General features: G+C 57.5%; 1 long non-coding RNA gene and 1 pseudogene across 3 annotated transcripts; both read left to right on the forward strand.

The window, feature by feature from the left end:
* Nucleotides 1-1,151, forward strand: part of LOC116596233 — a 77,290-nt pseudogene extending 76,139 nt beyond the window's left edge.
* A 3,121-nt stretch (nucleotides 1,152-4,272) lies between these two features.
* LOC116596236 lies at nucleotides 4,273-15,252 on the forward strand. 3 transcript variants are annotated; one of them, XR_004288078.1, is made up of 4 exons: nucleotides 4,273-6,499; nucleotides 11,873-11,972; nucleotides 12,431-12,523; nucleotides 12,606-12,832. It is a non-coding gene; the product is annotated as an uncharacterized LOC116596236 (long non-coding RNA). The 3 variants fall into 3 exon arrangements; XR_004288079.1 differs by lacking the exon at nucleotides 4,273-6,499 and adding an exon at nucleotides 14,804-15,252 and having other exon boundaries at nucleotides 9,959-11,972; nucleotides 12,606-12,749; XR_004288077.1 differs by lacking the exon at nucleotides 4,273-6,499 and having other exon boundaries at nucleotides 9,959-11,972.
* The last annotated feature ends 6,293 nt before the right edge of the window (nucleotides 15,253-21,545 follow it).

Genomic DNA, 21,545 nt, shown 5'->3' on the forward strand with positions numbered 1-21,545 from the left:
GAAAGATGAGAGGTTACACTGGTGGTGGGGGAGGCTGGGCATGGCCTTGCGGGACCTGGGGCTCATCCCGGTTCTAACAACATACAGGGTGATAAGCTCAGACACGTCTGTGTGCTAAGCCTCTGTTCTCTCATCTGTATCATGGGTTGAATGATATTTTCTTTCACAACTTTTTTTTAAAAAGATTTTTATTTATATGTCTGTCAGAGAAAGAGAGAGAGCACACACAAACAGGCAGAGGCAGCGAGAGAAGCAGGCTGCCTGCTGAGCAAAGAGCCCGATGCAGGACTCGATCCCAGAACCCTGGAATCATGACCTGAGCTGAAGGCAGTGGCTTAACCAACTGAGCCACCCAAGTGCCCCTTTCCAACTGTTTTGAGACCGAAGTGAGGTAATGCGTGCCGAGCGCTGAGCGTGGTCCTCTCTGAACACTATGCAGACAGCGATAATTTTTGCATCTGAGGGCAGTGGGGGCACTTCGGAGGGTTTTCAGCTGGTGAGTGATGGGAGCAGAAAGTTGTAGCTGCCCAGAAATGTCTGGTACATGCAGGCCCAGCCGTAGAAGCTCTTTGTTGAACAGAAGATCCACAAGCCACTAATATTTCGGGCTATAATCATGTTTAAAAGGTGTCTGAGAAAATATCTTAAATCCTAAAATGCATCCCTCCCTTTTCTCCATGGCCATATTTTTGGACTCTAACATCAGCAAATGCAGAATCTGACCACTTTCCAAAGCAACGTGCCTTTGGACTGAGAACAGAATTGCCAAGCAATGCTTTAGCTTTTCCCTTCCAAAGAGTCACAGGGCCCAGAAAACAAGAAAACCCTGGCTTTCGAAACCTCTGCTTCTTGGGGTAGCTGACCAGCCCCACTGTGCACGGGCAGGGGCCAGCTCTGGGAGTCCCCGCTCTGGTGGCCTGCCCTCCATAATTGCTGGCTGGAGCAGCTCTGGACCTTGCTGAGGGATGGCAATGAGCTGACCAGGATTTGTTCTTCCACAGATCTGTGAGCCACAGAGAGGTGAGCCCTCGGGAAGCACCACCGACCTCGGAATGATCTGGTCAAAGCCGCATCTCCATCCCCTTTCCATTTCAAGCAGCCTCGGTCCAGACGGCCTTTGTCTATCCCGCAAAAGAAAGCCGTTCACCTTCCGTGTGCCCATCCTCGTGCGCTTTGTGTGCTGGGGGAGATGCTGTTCATTCTACAGATCATGGCACAAAGGTGTGGAAGAGGATAGACTCGGAATGAACTCGAAGAGTAAGGGCCTTGGTGTCCCAGCAGCACAGAGCCAGCTTCCGCTCTCGTCGGATAGGTCTCCTTTCTGGCTCTAGGTTTTGCACAACTGTCTGCCAGCTTCTGAAGGTGGGGAGGCGGGGGGCGGCTTTTCAGGTGCAGCACCTCGCAGCACCTAGGTGCCCACATTTGGAGGTGACACGGGCGACCCAGGTGCATTTGCTGGAAAATGCATGCTGCTGCTGTACCCACATCAAAAGCGTGTGGTCCGAGTGTGGGAGTCCAGGGCGATGGGAGCGCTATTCCTGGCACAGGCACAGACTGCCTGACTCGCAGCCTCCCCTTATCTCGGTTTCCCTGTCTCTCAAGCAGGGCAAGAGCTAACTTTCCTGGTTCCACAAAACCTTGGGGACAAACCACTTCGCTGGTAGGACCCAGGGTGCCAGGAACCAGCCCTTCCAGCGTGCTCCCCGAGATTTTCTGAGAATTCCCCGGACAAAGTCTCTACTGTGTTTCTTAGAGGAAGCGAGGTCATTGGAAGACGTGGTCCGGGGTTTCCAGGTTAAGCTTCACCTCCCAAGGGCTCTTCCCAACCCACAGTCAGATTCTGCCTCTCTCCTGCTTCACTCCCACTAAGCGCTTACGGGGAAAGACACTCAGGGCGGGCCCACCGTCCTCCACCTTCTGAAGGGAACCTGTTCACAGCCCAGAGCTGTTTCCAGTTTCCCAGCAAGATAGGCCCCTTTTCATGTCCCAGGGCCTCTGCGAATGCTGTTCTCTCTCCGCACATTCTTTCCTTCTGATCAGGTCAACAAACTCCTCTTCATCCTTCAGAACCCAGCTCCTTTCAGCCCCTCTGGGAAGTCTTCCCTGGGTGCCTGCATTCCCTCCATCCTCAGGCTCAGCATCAGGGAGCCTGAGAGGCCCTGAGGCCTGCTCCCTGCCCCTATGCCCAGGCCAGGCTGCCTGGGGTGCTTATGGGAAGCAGGAGCCAACCTGTCTCCTCCCATTTCTCCTCCAGACTCCTCCCCCTACAGGAGGTCTGGAATTCCCATTCCAGGAGCACCCCGCCCCCCCCCAGGGCCAGGCAGGCCAGAGGCAGGGCTGGATGGCTGGAGACAGGTGGAGGGAGAGGGTAGTCTGCGGAAAGCCGGTGGGAGCTGGGTGAGGAGGACAGCCGGGACTGTGCCTGGGGCTCCCGGTTGTATGCGGTCACGTCCCACTGGTGTGTGGGTGGCCCGGGGACCATGCTCAGGAGGGACCCGTCTGTCATTTTAGCACACACCCCCACGGGTGCTTCGGTTCAGGGCAAGCCTGGGGAAGGGCCAAGGGCGCTGAGTGCCAAGGATCCTTCTGCCTGAGCTGAGCGGCCGCCCTCGGGAGGAAGAGCTGGCCGTGAGCAGGGCAGGCGCAAGTGCACAGGAGATAAAGCCTGGGAGCGGCGCATTGTCTTCCTGCCCAGGCCGACAGCCTACGACTCAGAGAGCTCCCTAGGTCTGGTTTTTCCTGTTCCTGGAATTGCTGTGCATGGTAATTTCTCTGGGCTAGGTCAGAAGTGGCTGTTGGGGAGCGTCCTGTGCGTGTGTGTGCATGTGCACGTGTGTGTGTGTGTGTGTGTGTGTGTGTGTATGTGTGTGTGATATCTCAGTTTATAGAAACAGGAAATTTGGGATTCGTATCGGCACCATGTCCATGCCATCTTATTTCCTAGAAAGGATGGGCTGAGAGCTGGGGCTGGACTCCTACAGGAAGGGGCTTCTGGGTCTGACCCGGCTTTGACCAGTCTTTTCTTCTCTGCTGGACGGAGGCCCAAAGCACTTGGCCGCCAGCCTGGGAGGAGCTGGGATGGGTGGCCGGCTCATCTCATTCTTGCTGGGTCTCTAAGTTCTGGTGGCCTCTGTCCTGGGCCCCAAGTGACTCTGGAAGGTGGAGGGGGGGCGGTCCAGGGCGTGAGGGGGGTCTGGGACGGCTATGGAGTCTGGTGACTGGGAGGCTCTTGGGATCTCTGAAAATGAAGCCTCAGGTCCCAGAGGGCTAGTGGGGCAGCTAGTATCCTTCACAGTTGAGGAAACGGAGACCACAGACTTTGAGTGACTGGCCCTGGTTTCACGACTCTCTGCTGCTTGACACCACTGGCCCCCACTTGGCGGTCTGGGATGTCGGATTCTAAATTCCAAGACGGGGCATGTGAATGATCCTTGACCCTCCCCCCTGGCCCAGGGGGCCTCCCCTTCATGCAGGCGCCCCCAGCCACTCCACCAGGGCACCTGGGCCGGAAGCCATGGTCACAAGCACATGGAGGGCCTGGCTTCTCCAGTCCCAAGGTGGGAGCCAAGCCCTGGGACCTCAGAGTCGCTTGGTCTGGCATTCGGAGCTCAGCCCCACAGGTGGTGGAGCACGGACTCTTCTGGTGGGTTTCTGTCTCTACCTACTGGTCTTACTCAGCTCGAGAGAGCTATTATTTGGGGGTCCAAATAGGAGGCACCCTCGTGGGGAGGGAAAGGGGGGGCCTGGAACAGCCAGGGCGGCTCCTGGACGCAAACCACTGCCTGGACTTGGCTTCGCCCTGGAACACAGACCTCAGGTGTTCCCACAGTCCTTGCCTCGGGAGGCACACCTGTCTGAGCCCTGACCTCAGGGCCTCCTGCTCCCGGGGTTGAGGGAGCGCCCCTGGGAGGGGAACCTGGGGCAGAGCCCATGGCAGCCTGGAGGCCAGAACAGCTCGCAAGGCAGTCTCCCTGCACCAATTTCCCCCTTAGCTTGTTCCACTTTTAAAAATAGCTAATGAGGAAATTAATTTTGTCACCCAGATGTATTCAGTAAAAACATGTCAGGGAGAGACAATTAACCTCTGCACTGATGAATCCTCCCCAAATTAATGAGGCTAATATTTGTAGATGTTGAGACATTCTTTTGGGGAGAGGGTCCGTGAAAGTAGGGCTCCCCCAGGCACGGAAGGAGAAACGGAGAAAAGAGGGGGAGGTGGGGGAGAGGGGGAGGGAGGGGCGGGAGATGGGGGCGCAAAGAAGGAGAAGGATGCGGGGGGTGAGGAGACCGAGAAGGAGAAGGAGCCGCAGAGCAAGGAAGGGAGAAGGAAGGGGGCCCGAGTGATTCCAGAGGTTGGCACTCCTGCCAACTTCCACGGCGAGCTCTCTCCGCCTCCCACCTGCCTCCCGCCCCCAGACCACTGCCCCCAGAGGTTAGTGAAGACTGGAAACTCTCCGGAGAATGTTAACCTTCCCAGGCATTCCCCTGATGCAGTTTGTGGGCAGGAGGAGACTTGACACAGTGAGGCACAGAATGAGGGGCTGGGAGCTGCCGAAGATGAGGCCTGTCCCAGCCCACGCTGACGAGGTCTGCTCCCTGCTTAAGGACTCTGGGTTCTTCTCACCCAAGGCTGTGGGGAGCCCAGGCCCTGGGGAGGGGCTCACCTGCAGGAGGGGCCAGGCCTGCTGGCTGATGGTTCTGGGACGTGTTCCATCCTGCGTCTCCCCGGACAGTCCCGGAATCCCACCCGGTGTGGACACCTCCCCCGCCCACCCCCCCCACATCCGGCCCAGGACTCGGGCACCAGCGGACAACCCCTCAGACAGGCCAGTCTCTGCCCAAGTAAGAGATCTTTGCGCCCCAGGCTGGCACTGGGGAGGAAGGACAGGTGAGCTCAGGCCGCGGGGAGGTGCAGGCAGGGGTGTGGGCTGCGGGGCACCACGTGGGTAGCATGGGCATGAGAAGAATGGGCCGCACCTCCCTACCTGCGTGCCCTGTCATCCGGGGTCTCACCATGGAACATGGCGCTCCTGGACTTTGAGACTGAAACGGAAACTCCTCGGGGGACTTTGGACTTTGGAGACGTCAGCTGGGGTGGCCGAGGGGCCGTGTGAGCTCTCGGGGTTCGGCCCCCCGACACTGGAGTCAGGACTGCTACTGGGGTGCCGACAGGAGGGAGGCACCCGGGGAGCCCGGCTGGCGTGTTTCCCCCCGGGGTGAGAGCGGACTGCCGGACCCAAGCCGTAGAGGCTGCTCTCTTCCATCAGTGAAAAGACCGTTTCTTTCTTCATTTCTCTGACTGTGTGAAATGCAAACAGAACATAGCATTCCCCGGTCAAACCCTGTTGAATGACCAGTTCTGGGAAGAGGAGGTCCGGACCGGGTGAAGGGTGGGGGCCTGTATTGCTGTCGAGGCAAAGACCTGCGAGAGACCCATGGGGCTGTGAGCCTTTCCAGAACACCCAGAGGCAGCGGCAAGGACCAGCCCATGGGAGGGCCCCGAGGGCTTGGGCCGCCATGCTGGAAGACTGGAAGGCCCTCGGGCAGGAGCTAATGGTGTAGAGGCTGAGTGGGGAGACCTGGCAAAGCAGGGACCTGCCTGCCTTGTTTCTACACTTGAAAAACTGCCCATGACCCTGGCCTCACAGGCACTGTGGTCATAGACAAAGGAGAACCCGTTATTAGGTATCTTGAGTTGGATTTTCTGAGGACCGGGGTTCTCCCTAATCTAATCTTCGCAGGCCTCGTGACAAGCTTGTCGATTGCAGGGACGTGATAGATGTCGCCTATCTTGAGTTCAGTTAAGCCGTTGCTCTGCTACAACCAACCAGCCAGCGAGCCGGAGGGATGTTGGTCCTGATCTCTAGGTCCCATGCTGGGTAGACCAGACTCCTCAAGGGCCCACCCGCCACAGACAGGGTCTCAGAGTGACTTCCTGGGGCCCAGGCCTGCTGGATGGGGGGCGTGATCCTGGGACGGAGAGCTGGAGACCTGCCAGGTTTAGCAGAGCACCAGCCGTCGGCTGGGCAGGGAGGTTCTGGTTGCAGATGGACAATGGGGAACTGTGACATGGAGGGAAATTGAGCAGAGGGAGTGGGGCCCAAGGCAGAACAGGGCTGGGCAGCGCTGAGCCCTGGCCCGTGCCCAGCGTGCTGTGCCCAGCGTGCCATGCCCAGCACCGAGCAGGGCTCTGCACCGTCTCATCGCATCACAACGGGGAGCGCGGGAGCCCGAGGACGCCTGCCAACTTCTACAGCGAGCTCTCTCTGCCTCCCACCTGCCTCCCACCCCCAGACCACTGCCCCCAGAGATTAGTAAAGACTGGAAAATTAGAAGCAGGAGGGAAGTTTGGGGGAAGCTGAGCCTGCAGGATGACTGTGACGTGTGCAGGAACACGAGGGTTTTTACAGAAGGGGTGTTGAGTGGGTGGTTCTCTCTCTTCTGCTCTGGACAGAACACAGGAAGCGGCTCGGGCTGCAGCTGAAGGGCTGGGTTAGAGGTAAGGAGGGGCGTTTGCCAGTGCGGGTGAGCCCCGGGAGCCCCGCCGTGGGAGGCCCCCGCGGAGGCGGTTGGTGCTGCCTTGCGGAGGTGACCCGTCCCGAGCCTGATTTCCGGGACGGGAACAGGGCATCTCCGGGGAACCCCCTGCTCTGAATTCCAGCCCAGTGACCATGAGCCAGCCCCAACCTCAGTTTCCCCATCTGTGTGTTAGCACAACGGTTTCGACCTCGTGAGACCCCCGTGAGGATCGGCGGGGATAACGTATGTAAAAAAGTTGTATTTTTGGTTCGGAAATACTACATGAACGCCAGCACACCAACGAGTGCTCTGGGTTGGGACCAATCGCTGCATATTTTGGGGAGCGCTCTGCTCTTCCGTGCTCACCCACGTCCCCCTGCACCTTCCCAAGGCACCACACACGCCACCCCCCGGTCACTAAGCAGTTTGCCAGAGTCCAGGCCCTAGGTGAGGGCCAGCCGGGAGCCCCTCGGTTATCCTGCCCTTGCCCCCCGTCTCTGTCAGGGAGTCGCTGGGAGGTCCGGGAACGAGAGCAGCCGACAGCACGACATCGCAGTCTGAGGTTACTCCTGCCTGGATCCCGGTGGCACACCCGGGCCCCACGGTGGGGGGACAGGTCATTTATCCCTGGTGGCTCCAGGCCTGGGTGGCCCCTCGTTACCCCAGATCCCTCAGCGGGGCGCGCCTCCCTCGGGGCCGGCCTGGCCTTCGGAGGGCAGAGCCCTCTTCCAGCTCCGGCCTCTGCAGATCCCCGAGGCCAAGGCGGCCTCTGCTGCGGTCAGGGGTTGATCAGCGGGCGGAGCGGGAGGGCGGGCACAGGAGGGGAAAGAGTGGGGAAGTGCAGAAGCTGAAGAAATCTCACAGGGCTCTGTAGTGGGGGAACTAGTTCCTGATTGCCCTTGGCCTCGGCTTCCCTTCCACCCTGCGGAGAGCAGGGTGCCCCTGACTCAGCTCCTTCTTCAGGGGGTGACCGTGGCCAGGGGTCAAGTGCATTTCCAAGCTGCTCTGGCCTGAGGCGGCCTAGAGAAAGGAGCACAAGAGAAAAATGACACCCTGAGGTTCACAGGGTCGGTGGTGCAGGGACAACCCGCCGCGGCCTACAGGCTGGTGCCCCGCCGGGCTCTCCTCAGGGGCCTCCCCGGCCGTGGAACCTCGGCAGAGTTCTTCATGCTCCTCCCATTTCCTCAGCTGTGACACAGGTGTCATCACAGCTCCTCGCTCCGGCTGCCGTGACACGGCGTCACAACCAAACGGCTCGGCGGCCAGCAGGGATCTGCGCGTTCCTGCTCCTGGAGGCTGAACGTCCGCTGTCAAGGGGTCTGCAGGGCCCGTTTCTCCCGAGGCAGCCAGAGAGATGCTCTCCCCTCGCTTCTGGGGGTTGGCTGAGCTCCTGTGTGCCAGGCTCTGTTCCAAGGGCTTTCCACGTCATCCCCGCAGCCCCTGGCCACCCTGTGCCTGCCTCCCTGGGTTGGCTGGTGGCCCTTTCCTGCCCTTCCCTGCCAGAGGCCGACTCTCAGCCCCCGGATGGGGCCCTGCGGCTCCTTGTGTCCCCTCCCCGTTCGCCTCCATCTGGACCAGGATTCCAAATGGAAAGCCTTCCTCTGGCTGAGTCTAACAGGCCTGGCAGCCTTAGGAACCAGACAGGGACTGACCTGGACTTGTTCTTATCCTGTCTCGTTTGAATTTTAAAAACCACACGTGAGGGCCCAGTCCTGGAGCCTCTTGGGACTTGTCCCTCTGCCCCCAGCTGCTCATCTTCCTGCTGTCCTGAGTTGTAATTAGGGCCCTGGAAGGACGGGGGTGGATGGCCAGGGCGGGGGTGTCTCCAGTGGGGGATTCGGCCTCCGAGACATCCCGCGGACTTCCCAGGAGACGGTGGCTTTCGGGGAAGGGGCATTACAGAGCGAGTCAAGCAGCCAGTTCCCCGAGGAGCTGGTCTGAGCCTTGGCCGCGCTGATCCTCTTCCCCACACGGCTGCTGCCCTGCCCTGCCGGTTCCCGGGCCGGGGGCTTCAGCGCGCTTTTGTCTTTTTGTTGTCTTGGTGAGAAGTAGAGCGCTTTTCTCTTAGCTGTGAGGCTCGACCTGCCGACCTCTCCCCTGGCAAAGGGGAAGGCAGTTTTCCTTGGAGAAAAAGGTGGGCACCGGCAGGACGCCCCTCCCTGGCTTCTCCCACCCCCCGCTTCTCTTCTCTCTGACCCTCCGTCCCGCTTTCCTCTCTGTACTGTCCGTCTGTGCCTTTTTTATGCTTAGCTCGTTCTCCCAACCTCTGGGTCTGTGTTTCCCGGTGTCCCTCAGGCTCTCTCACCGTGTCTTTCTGTCTGTCCGTGGGTCTTCTGTGCTCCTGAGCCACACCCCTGGCATGCTCCCTGCCAGGTGCGGGGGTCTGTGCGGACCTCGGTGGGTGCCGCCCACCACGAGGGAGGGCACCCCGCTGAGACAGAGCTCTCCTTCCCCCGACGGAGGACAGCAGGAACCCTGAGGAGACCTCTTCCCCTTACGGGCCCTCCGCCAGGACTCGGCCCCGCACATGAGAGTGGCCAGCAGCCCGGAGCACTGGACTCTGGCCCTCTGCTCCCCGGGCCTCGCTCTTCTGCCTAGAAGCCTTTGGCAGGTGGAAGGGAAATATCCTCCTTCCTTTTCATTTGGAGGCGACTTGGATTTTGTTCTTGTGTTGAGCAAATTAGTCTGAAAAATTATTACGGTTTCTGTTTCAGCTCTGCTTGCCGTGTAAATATTTTAATCCAATATTGGAAGAAGAATCCCATGTGTGTCAGCGGGGCTCTGGAGGGACAGCTCCCTTCCGTCCCCGGCGGCGGCGGGCGCCTGCGTCTTCCAGGCCGCCGTCCAAAGCTGCACTTCCCTCCCTCTGCCTCTGCCTTTCTTTCCCTTCCCCCACTTCACCTGCCCCGATCTAGGGCTCTGTAAGACATAGCCCTGACTCTTTTTGGACCAAAGGCAGCCGACATTCATCAAGATCTTAACACATGTCAGACTCTGTACCAGGAATTCCTTCCCATCCTTCATGGAGTGCTCCTCATTCCCCAGGGAGATAGGTAAGGTTTGATTGTTCCCATTGCACAGATGGGCAAACAGAGCCTTGAGGAGTGTACAGTGACTTGTTGTGGGCCACGCAGTCAGGACTGCCGGGGCCCTCGCACAATTGTTGGAGGTCAGAGCAAGCAGCAGCAGGCAGAACGGCTGAAGGGGATGTACGCATGTGCACGCATGTGTGAATGTGTGTGCGTACACGCGTGTGCATGTGCGTGTGCACATGCATGTGTGCATGTGTGAATGTGTGCATGCACGCGTGTGCGTATGTGTATGTGTGCATGTGCATATGTGTGCACGTGTGTGTATGCATGTGTATGCATGCGTGTATATGTGCGCGCGTCTGTGCACATGTGTGTACGTGTGTGCATGTGCACACACATGCATGGGAGTGCGCGTGCACCTCCGTCTAGCGTGTGTGTGCATGCGTGCTCGTGCATGTGGTGGGTGGGCTGGGGGAGAGGAAGTTACACTGTGGTTGGAGATTTTGCAGGAACAAGCACTGGGCCCAAGGATGGGGCACCGAGGACACAGCGCAGAGTCTGCGCATCATCCTGCAGGGCCTGTGGAGACACAGGGACAATTTAAGCAGGGAAGTGTGTGGTCAGGAGCGTGTTTTGGGAAGCTCACCCGGAGAGCACTGTGGAGGGTGGGTGTGGGAGTGGCAGTGAGAGGGGAAGTTAGGAGCCATCGCAAAATGCCAGGAGGAAGCCAGTGACGGTTAGTGGGGGCAAGCGGCCATAGGGGAGGACACGGGTGCCCCAGATGAAGGAGGCAGAATCTCCAGGACCAGGGAACAGGCTAGATGTGAGCACTGAAAGCAAGGGGGCGTGCACATGGGGCTCAGGTTCCAGCTAGCATGCCTGTGTGGGCACTGAGTCCCTTCCCCTGGATAGACGGGACAGTACAGAGGAACAAGAGCTGGGCTTGGGGCCAAGGGGCTTTGAGTGGAAGACTTTGAGAACCAAAGTCCTTAATTCTCTCCATTCTATTGTCCCAAAGCTAAAGAAGTGGGAATGAGTACCCCATCCCTGGCAGTATTCAAGCCTAATCAGATGACCTCTTAGCAGGGATTGTTTCGAGGGTTTTTCTGTCCTGGGAGGGCAGGTGGAGGGTGTCTTCGTCAGCCTGGGCCGTCCTCCAGAGCACAAATTGCTGAAGATTTGCTGTGATTTGAGAATTGCCGAGATTCTCACAGTCCTAGTGGCCAGAGGTCCAGATTGAGGTCTGGCAGGGTCAGGTTCCAGTGAGAAGGTGACCTAGAGAGAGTGCTGGTCTCTTCTTGTAAGGCCACAATCCAACTGCTTCCTAGGAAAGAGCCAGCAAGGGGAGGCAGGGCCTGACCTTGGTCATGGACCTCCTGGCCGAGGGAGTGCGTGGGGAACGGAAGACACACCTGTGCATGGGCTGGTCCCGTCTCTGCTGCTCGGCATCTCGTCACCCCGCGGAAGTCACCTTGGTGCCAGCAAGAGGCTCCGGGCGCCCCGCGGCTGCTGCCGGTGCATCTAATTAGTCCTGCCCTCCAGCTGACAGCTCTCACCCTCTGACTAAATGGCAGTTTCCCCCCAAGTGCTTCCCTCTGGCAAAGCTAAATATTAATTATCTCCCTTTATTTCATGATTATTCACGGGCGCCCGTGTCACCCCATCCCAGAGACGTTGGCGCCGGGAGATGTGAAGAGTGGTTCATTGTAGGAGCTGCCTAGCCATCCTGGAGCCCATCAGACTGTCCTTGCCTGAGGAGCCCGGTCTGTCTGTCCCCGGGTTACCGCGGAGCTGTGCCTGATGCCTGGGTCGACGTCCCAGGGGGAGTTTCAGGGTCCAAGGGAAGAGATGCAGTTTGCCCTGCCAGAAGCGTGGGGGAAAGGCTCTCCCCCAGAACAGCCGGAGACTGTTCTCACCTGGACGACTCCTGCACTGTTCCCCTGCTGCCAGGTGAACAGAAACCCCTAGGGCACCCAGGGCGCTGCGGGCGACGTGCAGGCATTGGGGACGGAGGCAGAGCCAGAAGATACGGCCTGCTGTGTGTGCGGGGGTAGGTCTAAACCCAGACACGTGGCAGGAGCCGACTCTGGACCTCTGGGGGTTAGGTGGGGTAGGTTGTGAGTCTTTGTGCCCTGGCGTGTCTATGGGAGGGGGCATTTTGCACATGGGGGTGTCAGTAAGGGGAACGAAAGGGCCTTTCTCCGCCTGATGCACCCTCTTGGCATATGGGGTTCACCTGATACCCGCTCATCGTTCATTGATTGAGACACAGCCGAGGGGGTGCTGCTTGTCCCTTAACTCTGGGCTGCTGTCCCTCCCAGGGCTGCCGGCGCCGAGGATGCCAGCAGATGGCCCGAGTTCCCAGCGTGGCCAGTGGACAATGCAACCAAGCATTCCCATCACTTCCAAGTAACAGAGCAGGTCTGTCACTAGAATATGACGTTACCTTGATTAGAATGACATCAAATAATGGCTAGTTATGCACTGTCCCTTTTTTTATTTTATTTATTTATTGTCACTGTCCCATCTTTTAGAGACTCATTATCAGTTCAGATGGAAAACCTTTCAGATTCTCCTTGGGGAACTTTGAAATTCTCAATGAGGGTGCGGGGGTACCTGGGTGGCTCAGTCAGTTGACTCTTGCTTTCAGCTCGGGTCACAATCTTGGGGTCCTGAGATCGAGTCCCCTGTTGGACTCCATGCTTAGCCAGGAGTCTGCTGGAGATTCTTTCCCTCTCTCTCTGACCCCCCAAACATTCTCTCAAATAAATAAGTCTAAAATAAAATAAAATAAAATAAAATAAAATAAAATAAAATAAAATAAAATAAAAATTCTCAATTGGTGCTCTTCCCTTTCTCTATGCCCCTCGTCCTGGCAGGTGACAGGGCTGACCGGCCACGGGCCTCTGGTGGGTGCTCGGGCCCATGTGCCCACCCGCCTTGACTCATCTGCCACACAGAGGGAGAGGCAGGTAAAGGGGCCCCAGGGGGAGACAGGAGGGATTTGGAGTGGGCCACCCCCGCCCGTTTGCTCATGGGGGTCCGCTTCTTCAGGAGGCAGTGTCACAGAGGACGGAAGACCACAGGAGGGTCCAGGGCACCTGGCGGTCTACCCCGGCCAGCCTTCCTCACCAGGCCCACCTGTGAACGCCCCTTGTCTCTCGGACCCTTGGCTTCTTCATCTGTGAAATGGAGCCGGTTTGTGAACGGAGGTCAAAGAGGGAGAGGGGATAGAACAATAGTTCTTAAGCAAAGTTTCTAGAAATCTCTTCGTTTTTCAAGACGGATGGGTAGAGTTTTGCTGCTAAAACCCGATAATAATGTTTGCCCCAGGTTGTAGATGTAGTGAGACCGTGCCCTGCGCCATCGCCCGAGCCATCGCCCGAGCCCCGTCTGTGTGCTGGGGGTGGGGGACGCAGCTCCTCCCAGGCGTCGCTGGGAGCCCTGGGGACTGAGCAACTTCCCACCCCGCTCTCTCACCCCTGCTCACCTCTGGCCAGGTGGCCGCGAGGGGCCTCCCAGCAGGTCACAGTGTCTGTCGGTCTGCCCTGCTCCAACAGTGACACAGTCCCCTCAGAGTCCCCCAGAGCCGCCATGTTCAGCCGGCTTCACCCACCCCCGGGCTGCTCTCACCCTCCTCCAAACCAGCTGTCTTCTCCCCTCCCCTCCCTCCTGCCCCTGCTGCGGAGCCGGGCAAACCGAGCCTCCACATGTCACTCTGAAGAATCTGCTTTTGGGGGTATTTCACGGCTAGGGCCCCCCCAAACAGCGGGGGACACGCGCCTCCCACCTGCGGGAGTGAGCGGCCCGTCGGAGGGCGGGTCTCTGCGGAGGCCGGAGTTCTTTCCGAATGTCCAGGTGCTGCAGCGACCGAAACGGACAGACGGAAAACCAGGGTCCCCTGCTTTGTGTCCACACAGGACAGGACCTCCCGTGGTAGGCTTCTCTTCCAGAAATGTTTTAAATTATGGCAAAATAACCAAAACATCAAAATTTGCCATCTTAACCATTTTTTAAAAGACTTTATTTATTTATTTGAGAGAGAGATGGAGTGAGAGAGAATATAAGAGGGGAGAAGGTCAGAGAGAGAATCAGACTCTCCGCAGGGACTGGGAGCCCAAGGCCAGACTCCATCCCGGGACCCTGGGATCATGACCTGAGCCAAAGGCAGCTGCCTAACCAACTGAGTCACCCAGGTGCCCTGGCATCTTAGCCATTTTTAAGCATGCAGATCAGTGGGACAGAGTTTCACTTCTACGATTTCTGTTCCCACCTGGCAGTGCTACCTCCTTCCACGAGGCCAAACAAAATCACATTCGCAGTCGAATGTCCCTGTGCTTCCACAGATGCACCCTTGTCCTCGGGTGGTGTCATCTCGGGGACACGGCTACAGCCCTCTCCAGCTGAAGCTCTGGATTCTATGGGCCCCAGAATCCTGCTCCTGGAGATCCGTGACTTTGGACAAGTGTCTTTGGCTTTCTTGTCCATGAACTCTAAATAGCGAGGCTTCCCCTGGGGAGAGAGGATAGAGTAGGATAATGATGCCCAGACAGCAGCCGTCTCCCCCTGCCCCCAGGAAAGGCCCATGCCCCCGAGGCCACCCACAAGGGGGTCACGGACTGCTCCTCGCCAAGCAGGAAGCGCCGAACAGGCCGGATCCTGTTAGAGCAGGTCAAAAAAAAAAAAAAAAAAAAAGACAAAGTACCTCCAGCAGGAAGAGACCGGGTGAGAACTAGCCCGACCCGAAGCCGATCACTGACCTCCTGCTTCGTGAAGTCGATACGGACTCTCTGTTTCCTCTTTGTGCCTTCACCTAATAGGAAAGTCCCTGCAGGTGTGAGCTGGGACTTACAAAGGAGGTCGGGAGATAGCAACCCTGGAAAAATAATTCCACCTATAAACACCTGTGTTAACAAGTGCTGTATTTGTACAGCTATTTTCTTTTTCAAATACTGTTTACACACACCTATTCTCTTACCCCGCTCAGGTGTGGGTTGCATGGCATCTGGGGACCCGCTGGCTGGGGGCCAGCCTGCCCGGCAATGCGCAGCTCGGAGGCCGGGCCTTCCTGGGGCCTGTTTGGCAGCGGTGCTCCCCGGGGCGACTGCCTGGAGCCCAGCCAAGTCCTGATGAGCCTGAGGACCGAGACCTGCATGGGGCAGGAGGGACCTCCGGGGGTGGGAGAGGGGCTCTTAGGGGACGGTGACCCCAGCTGGCTGAAAGAGGACACCTGCTCTGTTCCTCCCGGCCAGGTCGCTTTGCATTTTCACACCGAAAGGAAATTTGAACCCGCAACCACCTGACCACAGCTCCCAGGACGCAGGCGTGGGAGATGCCAAAGGCCAGCGATGAACAGAGGGCAGGAGAGGACACGCGCTCCCCGTAGCTCTGGTCTAGAAGAAAGAGCTCTAGAACTTGGTTAGAATCCCAGCAAACTCCAGGGAAGCCCTGGGGTGTCACCCCTGTGAGAGGCCTCTGCTGCCTTGCAGGGGACACTGACTGTCCTTGGATCCCTGATTCGCAGGCGCTGGCGAGGCCCCGGAAACTCTCCAAATAGGTGTCACGTGTGGGCAGTTAAGAAGAACGGCCCTGGTTGGGGAACCAAACATCTCTGCACATAAACCTTTGATGGAGAAGAGCTGTGAGTGTTTGCAGAATACCTCCTCTCCTCCCTGCCCTGCTGGCCACTGGCCAAGCTACCGTGCGTTTTCTCATCCGGGCACCAGCATCCGCCCATCACCGTGAGCGGAACCCCACAGGTTCTCAGGATTCCACTAATGGTTCCTGGGTCCTTCTCCCGCCCCAGGATCTTCCCCAGGATCCCTCATCCCATTTGGTTTCCGGGGGCCTCCCCAGGTCTGGGACAGTTTCTCAGACCCTCCTTGTTCTGGGTGACCTTCAGGATTTTGAGGTCAGGTGTTTTGCCGAGTACCCCCCTCACGTTGAGCCTGTCTGGTGTTTTTCTCACGGCTGGGCTGGGGTTACCGGTTTGGAGGGGAGACGACAGAGGTGAAGTGTCCTTTCCGTACTCCGTGTGATGGGAACGTCCCATCGGATGCTTGATACCGTTGCTGTGGCCTTGAGCAGCGGCAGGCTGGGCTGGAGCCCTCCAGCATGGTCGCCCCACGCCCTTCCATACCGTCCTCTCGGGGGGCGCGTCCAGGCAGCCTGTAGCCCGCTGGGCGGCTGCTCCCTCCACCTCTTGGAGGGGCAGTGCTGACATACACGGTGTAGCGTTTGCCTGCAAGGGCGTCCCCCCCCAGGGGTTATTTGCGCCATCCTTTATTGGCGTGGGTGTGGTGGATATTTGTTTTCAGCTCTGGGCCGCGTCCTTCTCTTGCCTCTCACCGCCATCCGGCTGTGTCCACCGCCCCAGCCTCGGCCCCCAGCCCTTCAGGTTGGCTCCTGGGTCCGGGATGTGCTCCCATCCATTTGGTTTTTGGGCACTTCCTTACTTAAGAAGAAAAGTACTGCTTCACTTGACCCCCGCTGGCTTCTGTTTTAGTCGCTTTATTTGCATTTTCACTGTTTAGTAATAGCCCACTCATTTCGTTCCCTAACACACTCTCTCTTCCTGTCCGACTGACTGTTTCGCTCCTGTCCTAAGCGTGGCGTCACGGGGTAGTGAAAGGAGCCGGGCAGGGAGGCAGGTGGCCGAGCGCGTCTCCAAGTTCCGCTCCTCTCCAGCTGCGTGACTCGAGTACCAGCCTCCAGCCTCCGGTCTGTGAGCTCAAGGCCTCGAGCGCACACAGGAACCTGGCACCCAGGAGGGACGCAGAGATGGCAGCTTTGCTATTTCTGTCCCTGGCCCTGAACCTAAGTGACTACGCGATATTTTTGATTCTTTGAAACTCAGTTTCCTGGTCCATAAGATCAAGACTGGGCCAGATGGCCTCAAAGATTCCCTTCCTGACGTTGTACGTGGGCTCAGGTACAGCTGGGCGTCGGGGATGCATGGTCGGGGGGGACGGGGCAGGAGAGGGGCCCACAGCTGTGCCACCCGGAGCTCCACGGCCTGGCCCAGCCCCAGAACAGAGTGAGTTTTGCAGTCTGCCAAGCAGAGAAAATGGTTTTTTGCGCTAAATGTGATACTGAAAATGTAATGGGTGCGTCGGGGCTGAGCCCCCATGTGACTCAGCACAGAGCCCACCTCGGCCACCTGGGTCCCCGCTGGAGATCAGAAGCCGGTCCTCTCTGACAGAACGCGCGTGTGTCTGCTCTCCCTGGGGAGCACGAATGGTTCATGTGCTCTTAGCTGATGGTGTCTCGGCTTGGGGTGTCCTTCTTTACCCACAGTGCTATTTGTCAGGTCCCGTCTAAGGGTGGGATTTGGGTTGGGGTATGAGGTTGGGTTTCTGGTGTGACTTTCCGAGGTTACAGGTGCTGAAACCAGGACCAGGCCTGGCCGTAGGTGGGGTGCGGCTGCTCACTGAGCTTCCTGTGGGAGCCGGGCCCCGTCAGTGATGTGGGCCAGTTCACCAGAGCAGAAAGGGGGCAGGTTGGGAGGGCGGGCTTTGGAAATGGTGCTGGGGCATGGCTGGGGGAGCAGACCAGGTGCCCACAGCTTGTCTGGGTTAGCGCCGGGAGAGTGGCTGGTGGCGGTGGGGCGGGGCGGGGGGCACTGCAGGGAGGGCTGCTCAGAGCAAGCCTGGGTTTCAGTCCCAGAGGAAGAAGGCTAAAGGCACTCACCTTCACTGGGTCACAGGTTGGCAGGAGTGCAGGTCTTTGGGCAAGGAGGTGGATGTTCCAGGGGTCAGGGCTGTCGGGGTGGGAGTGAAGGAGAAGGGGAGTCTGAGTGCGAGCCTCGGTGATGATGGGCCCAGCACAGCAAGGGACGGCTCCGAATAGCCAGTCAAGGCAGCAGGTGGCCGCAAGGATGGGGTCCACGGGGACAAGCCGGCAGGCCTCCCTTTTGTACAAATGGCTGCAGGAATCCCTGTATAGATGGCTTCTCACGTGCGTATAAGGATGTTGGAGGAGGCAGTGTTTGCAGTGGAATCAAATTGAGACAATGAAGACATCCGTTAGCAGGGGATCGGGCTTGTCTGGGTCTATACGATGGGGTACTCCGGGCATACTGAAAAGGATAAAATAGGTCTGTAGGAATTGGTACGGAAAACACCGCAAGCACACATTGCAGAGTAAGAAAAACCAAGTGCAGAGCACTGAGTAATTAGGTATCATTTGAATAAAAGTGAGCCTACAAACGGGGCTGGGATATTGTGTCATTTAGGACAGGTTTTCCTGCAAGGAACAGGAAACCCAACTAATACTGGTTAAAAAAAAAAAAAACAAGGGTTTATTTTTTTCACATAACTGCATACTTGGAGGGAAGCAGTTGCTTCTTACCAAGATTTTCAGGAATCTGGGTTTTTTCCTGTGCCAACTCCATGGAACATGTTGGCTTTTAGGCCCCTACCCTTGCTTCCTCTTGGTCCCAAAGTGGCTGCTATAGTTGGAAACATCATATCCAAGAACAAGGAATGAGGAAGGAGAATGGCCTATGCCAGACGCAACTGTCTTTTTTATACTATTATTATTATTATTTAGAAATCGAGAGCTTTTCAGAGGCCACCTGGCCCCTACTTCTCCTGCCAAGGGCCAGTTCACCCCCATATCTTGTTGCCCAGGACAGGGCCGTTGGCCATCGACAGGGCTCCTGCGGCTGAGCCCTGGGTGAACAGGATGCTGATGCTGAGAGCTGAGAGGCAGAACCCCGTGGGGGGCACCTGTGGGGGCAGAGGACAAAGGCTGTTCCCAGCCAGGTCAGCAGCAGCACCAGGGAGAGAAGGGAGGCAGAGGCGGGGAGGGAGGGGCCGGGAGAGCCAGCTCCCTCAGCTTCTGAGCATGGACTTGGTGGGGACTCATGACTTTCTTGCTGCCTCCTCTTCCAGCAGGCAGCATCTGAAACTAACTTTTTTTTTTTTTTAAGATTTATTCATTTATTAGAGCGAGCATGTGCGTATGAGTGGGGGAAGAGACAGAGGCAGAGGGAGAGAGAGAGAGGCTAACTCCCTGTTGAACATAGACACCCCTACCCCCAGTGTGGGGCTCGATCTCATGACCCCAGTATCATGACCTCAGCTGAAAACAAGTCACACGCTTACCCAGCTGAGCCACCCCGGCGCTCCTCGACACTAACTACTGAGGAAAATCCGTCCCTGCCCTGCCATAGGGACTGACGTGTGTTTCTAATTCTGCTCACCAGCTGGACACATGTCACTGATGACACACCATGAAGCAGAAATGGGAAGATGAGCCGAATCAGTCCTCGAACCAGATGACTGGGATGGCCCTGGAAGAGAGCACAGGACCATGCGGTTTTGCTTTTCCTGTGGGCGATCTCACTTCCGGCGGGCAGGGGGCACTTGTGCTGTGGCACACGTGGGTGAGATCCCGACAGAAGTGGAGGCCAATGGCCCCGGTTAGTGCTAACTGCGTCTTCTCCTGCCCGAGAGTGATCTGTGATGGCCCTGCGAGAGACGTGTCCTGGAGACTCAGGACAGGACCTCTCTGTGTGGACCAGGGAATGGAAAATGCTGACCTTGACCTGGTTTTAAAATCGAGGACCCAGCTGTCCCTCATTTGTCTAGCAGAGGTTTTCCCCATCGAAGTCTAAGTTGGGATATACTAAATGTGAGCCCTTAGAATTTCCTTTTAGCAAAGGATCAATCAATGCATGCGTGTGAGTTGCATGCGTGTACAAGAAAAGTTCAGCATTGTGTGAATCTGGAGACTCATGAGGAGAAGGGTGCCCTGGTGCCCACCCCCACTCAGCGATATATCGGGATTGACAGTAGAGTCCAGGAAGGATTACATAGAGAGTCAAAGATTTTTCTGGTAGCCGTTCCTTAAACTACAAAGTCTACCTACTGCCCAGATCTGAGAACCTGAGGACAAGCGTATCAGTCAGAGCTCACTGCAGGACACAGGAGCCCCTCCAGATCTGTTACATGGGAAAGGGCCTTCATTTAGGGGTTTGGTCTGTAGAAAGGGCTGGAAGAGCAGGTTCCAGACTGCACTACTGGAATGACCCCTGGAAGGATACAGAACTGGCCATCAGGAGAGCAGCTGCAGGAGGCCTAAGAACCGCCTTCTAAGTCTTGCCTGGGACAGAAGGAAAGGTCCAGAGTCCAGTTCACAGGGCAATGCCAACAGGTGATGGACTGGGCAATACTGATTCTTTGGGAAAGTCTGACTCAGAAACATCTGTGCTTTGGGTGACTAAATGATGAAAAGCAACATTTTCTCCCAGGTTCCCACATGTGATTCTAGATGCTTCCGCTCTCAGCTCTACCATATTTCCTATGTGGCCTCAAACAAACCTCAGCCGCCCCAGTAGTCGAATGAAGGTGTGTGACCAACTCGCAGGTGGCTGTGGGCTTCGGCGCGATTCCTCACGGTGTCTCTTTGCTTATGCTTTGGGTGTGGAGCAGAGCTAGTCTTCTAAACACTTCTGTGGAGAGCAACTCTGTGGTCCTGGGTTTTCCAGACTTTAAGGCACTTCACTGGGTGGGTGGTGGAGAATGCTTTCTGAGAGCTCATGGAGATCAAAGCAAATTAGGAGGAAGAGAACTTGTGGAAAGCTGTAAAGCCCGAGCAGAAGGGGACTGTTGCCCGAGCAACCGCGTCTGCTGTGAGATGCTAGGCTTCCTCGCCTCCCAGGCTCTGTCTCTGTCTGCTCCTTCCAGGGGTGACCTCCTTTTGCAGATGAGGACCAGTGGCTTGGCCAGCTCTGGGATGTAGGGGTGAAGCTACCGAGACCACATGATGGTGGAGAGAACAGTCCTGTGAGAGGGACCCTCTCCCAGCCAGAGGGAGGGGCCTGTCTCCTGGGACGTTCCTCCCCGAGCTGGGCTCCTCCACATCCAAAAGAGGAAGGGGAGGGAATCAAAGGTTTAGGACGGGGTCCCTCCTGTCTGCCAGCTCCAGTGGCGTGCTGGCCAATGAAACATTCACCGTGTTAAACAACTGATCACCATTTTGGGGGCGCGAATCCCCTCACCAAGCTGCAAGTGAGACGTCACCACACGCTTATCTGGGAAGCAGTGGCCACACTTGACGGAGCCACCCGGGGAGGGCTGGCTTTAGCAAGCCACCGATATAAGTGGTCCCCTCACGCGTATTGGCGAAAGCCCCCATTATGCTTGGAGGAGTTAGGAGGGACCAGCCTAAGGATGGTGGAGACGCACCTAAGGGGTCTTGTCCTGAGGGGGCACTGATGTCACCCTGAGGTGGAAGATGGTCTAAAGTCACGTGTGGAGACTGTTCTCCAGAGGAACAGAGGAATGGTTTCAGCCATTCCCCCCTAACGCCTTCCCATCCAGTGCCCATGACCTCAAGGACTGCTCCAAGTTCACAGAGTAACTTACTGCCCAGGCACAACTCTTGCCTCAGCTCTGTAAGCTCCTTTATTGGGCACCTGAGAGGGACTGAGGCTCTTTCCCCTGGTAGGCCAGAGGGGGAAGACGGGGTGCTGACCTGAGGCCCGGAGAGGACCTCCGGGCTCTCGGCCGACATGGAGTCATTGCCCCACGCCTCCAGCCCTCCCGGGGCCCTTACCGGAAGCTCACGCTCCCTCACGTGGGGCTTGCTCCTCCTCCCTTCCCTTCTTCCAGACCTAGGAAGGGGCTGGTATCCTGGGACTTGCAGGGGACATTCAAGGGTTGTTCCTAGGTTGTTGGAGAAGCTCCACTGAGTCCTTCCAGCAGTGTGGCTGAGCCAGGCCAGCACGGCGACACAGGGGTGAGCCGGGAGGAAGAGGGCAGATGACCCTGGCCTGGTGCCTCCATGGCTCACTCAGAAGGACTCCAACAGGAAGTTAGAGCCTTGGGTACCATCACGTCCTTGAGAATGTTGCCTCTAGGAGCACCCCTGGCCCCCCCCACCCCCCCACTGCAGGTGCATCCCGGGGGAAGATGCCGACGATACAAGAACTCAGATGGGCCCCCGCTCAGCTGGACTTGGAATTCCCTTCTGGCACTTCTGAGCCCT

Source organism: Mustela erminea, chromosome 7, assembly GCF_009829155.1.
Source record: "Mustela erminea isolate mMusErm1 chromosome 7, mMusErm1.Pri, whole genome shotgun sequence".
NCBI classification, from domain to species: Eukaryota; Metazoa; Chordata; class Mammalia; order Carnivora; family Mustelidae; genus Mustela; species Mustela erminea.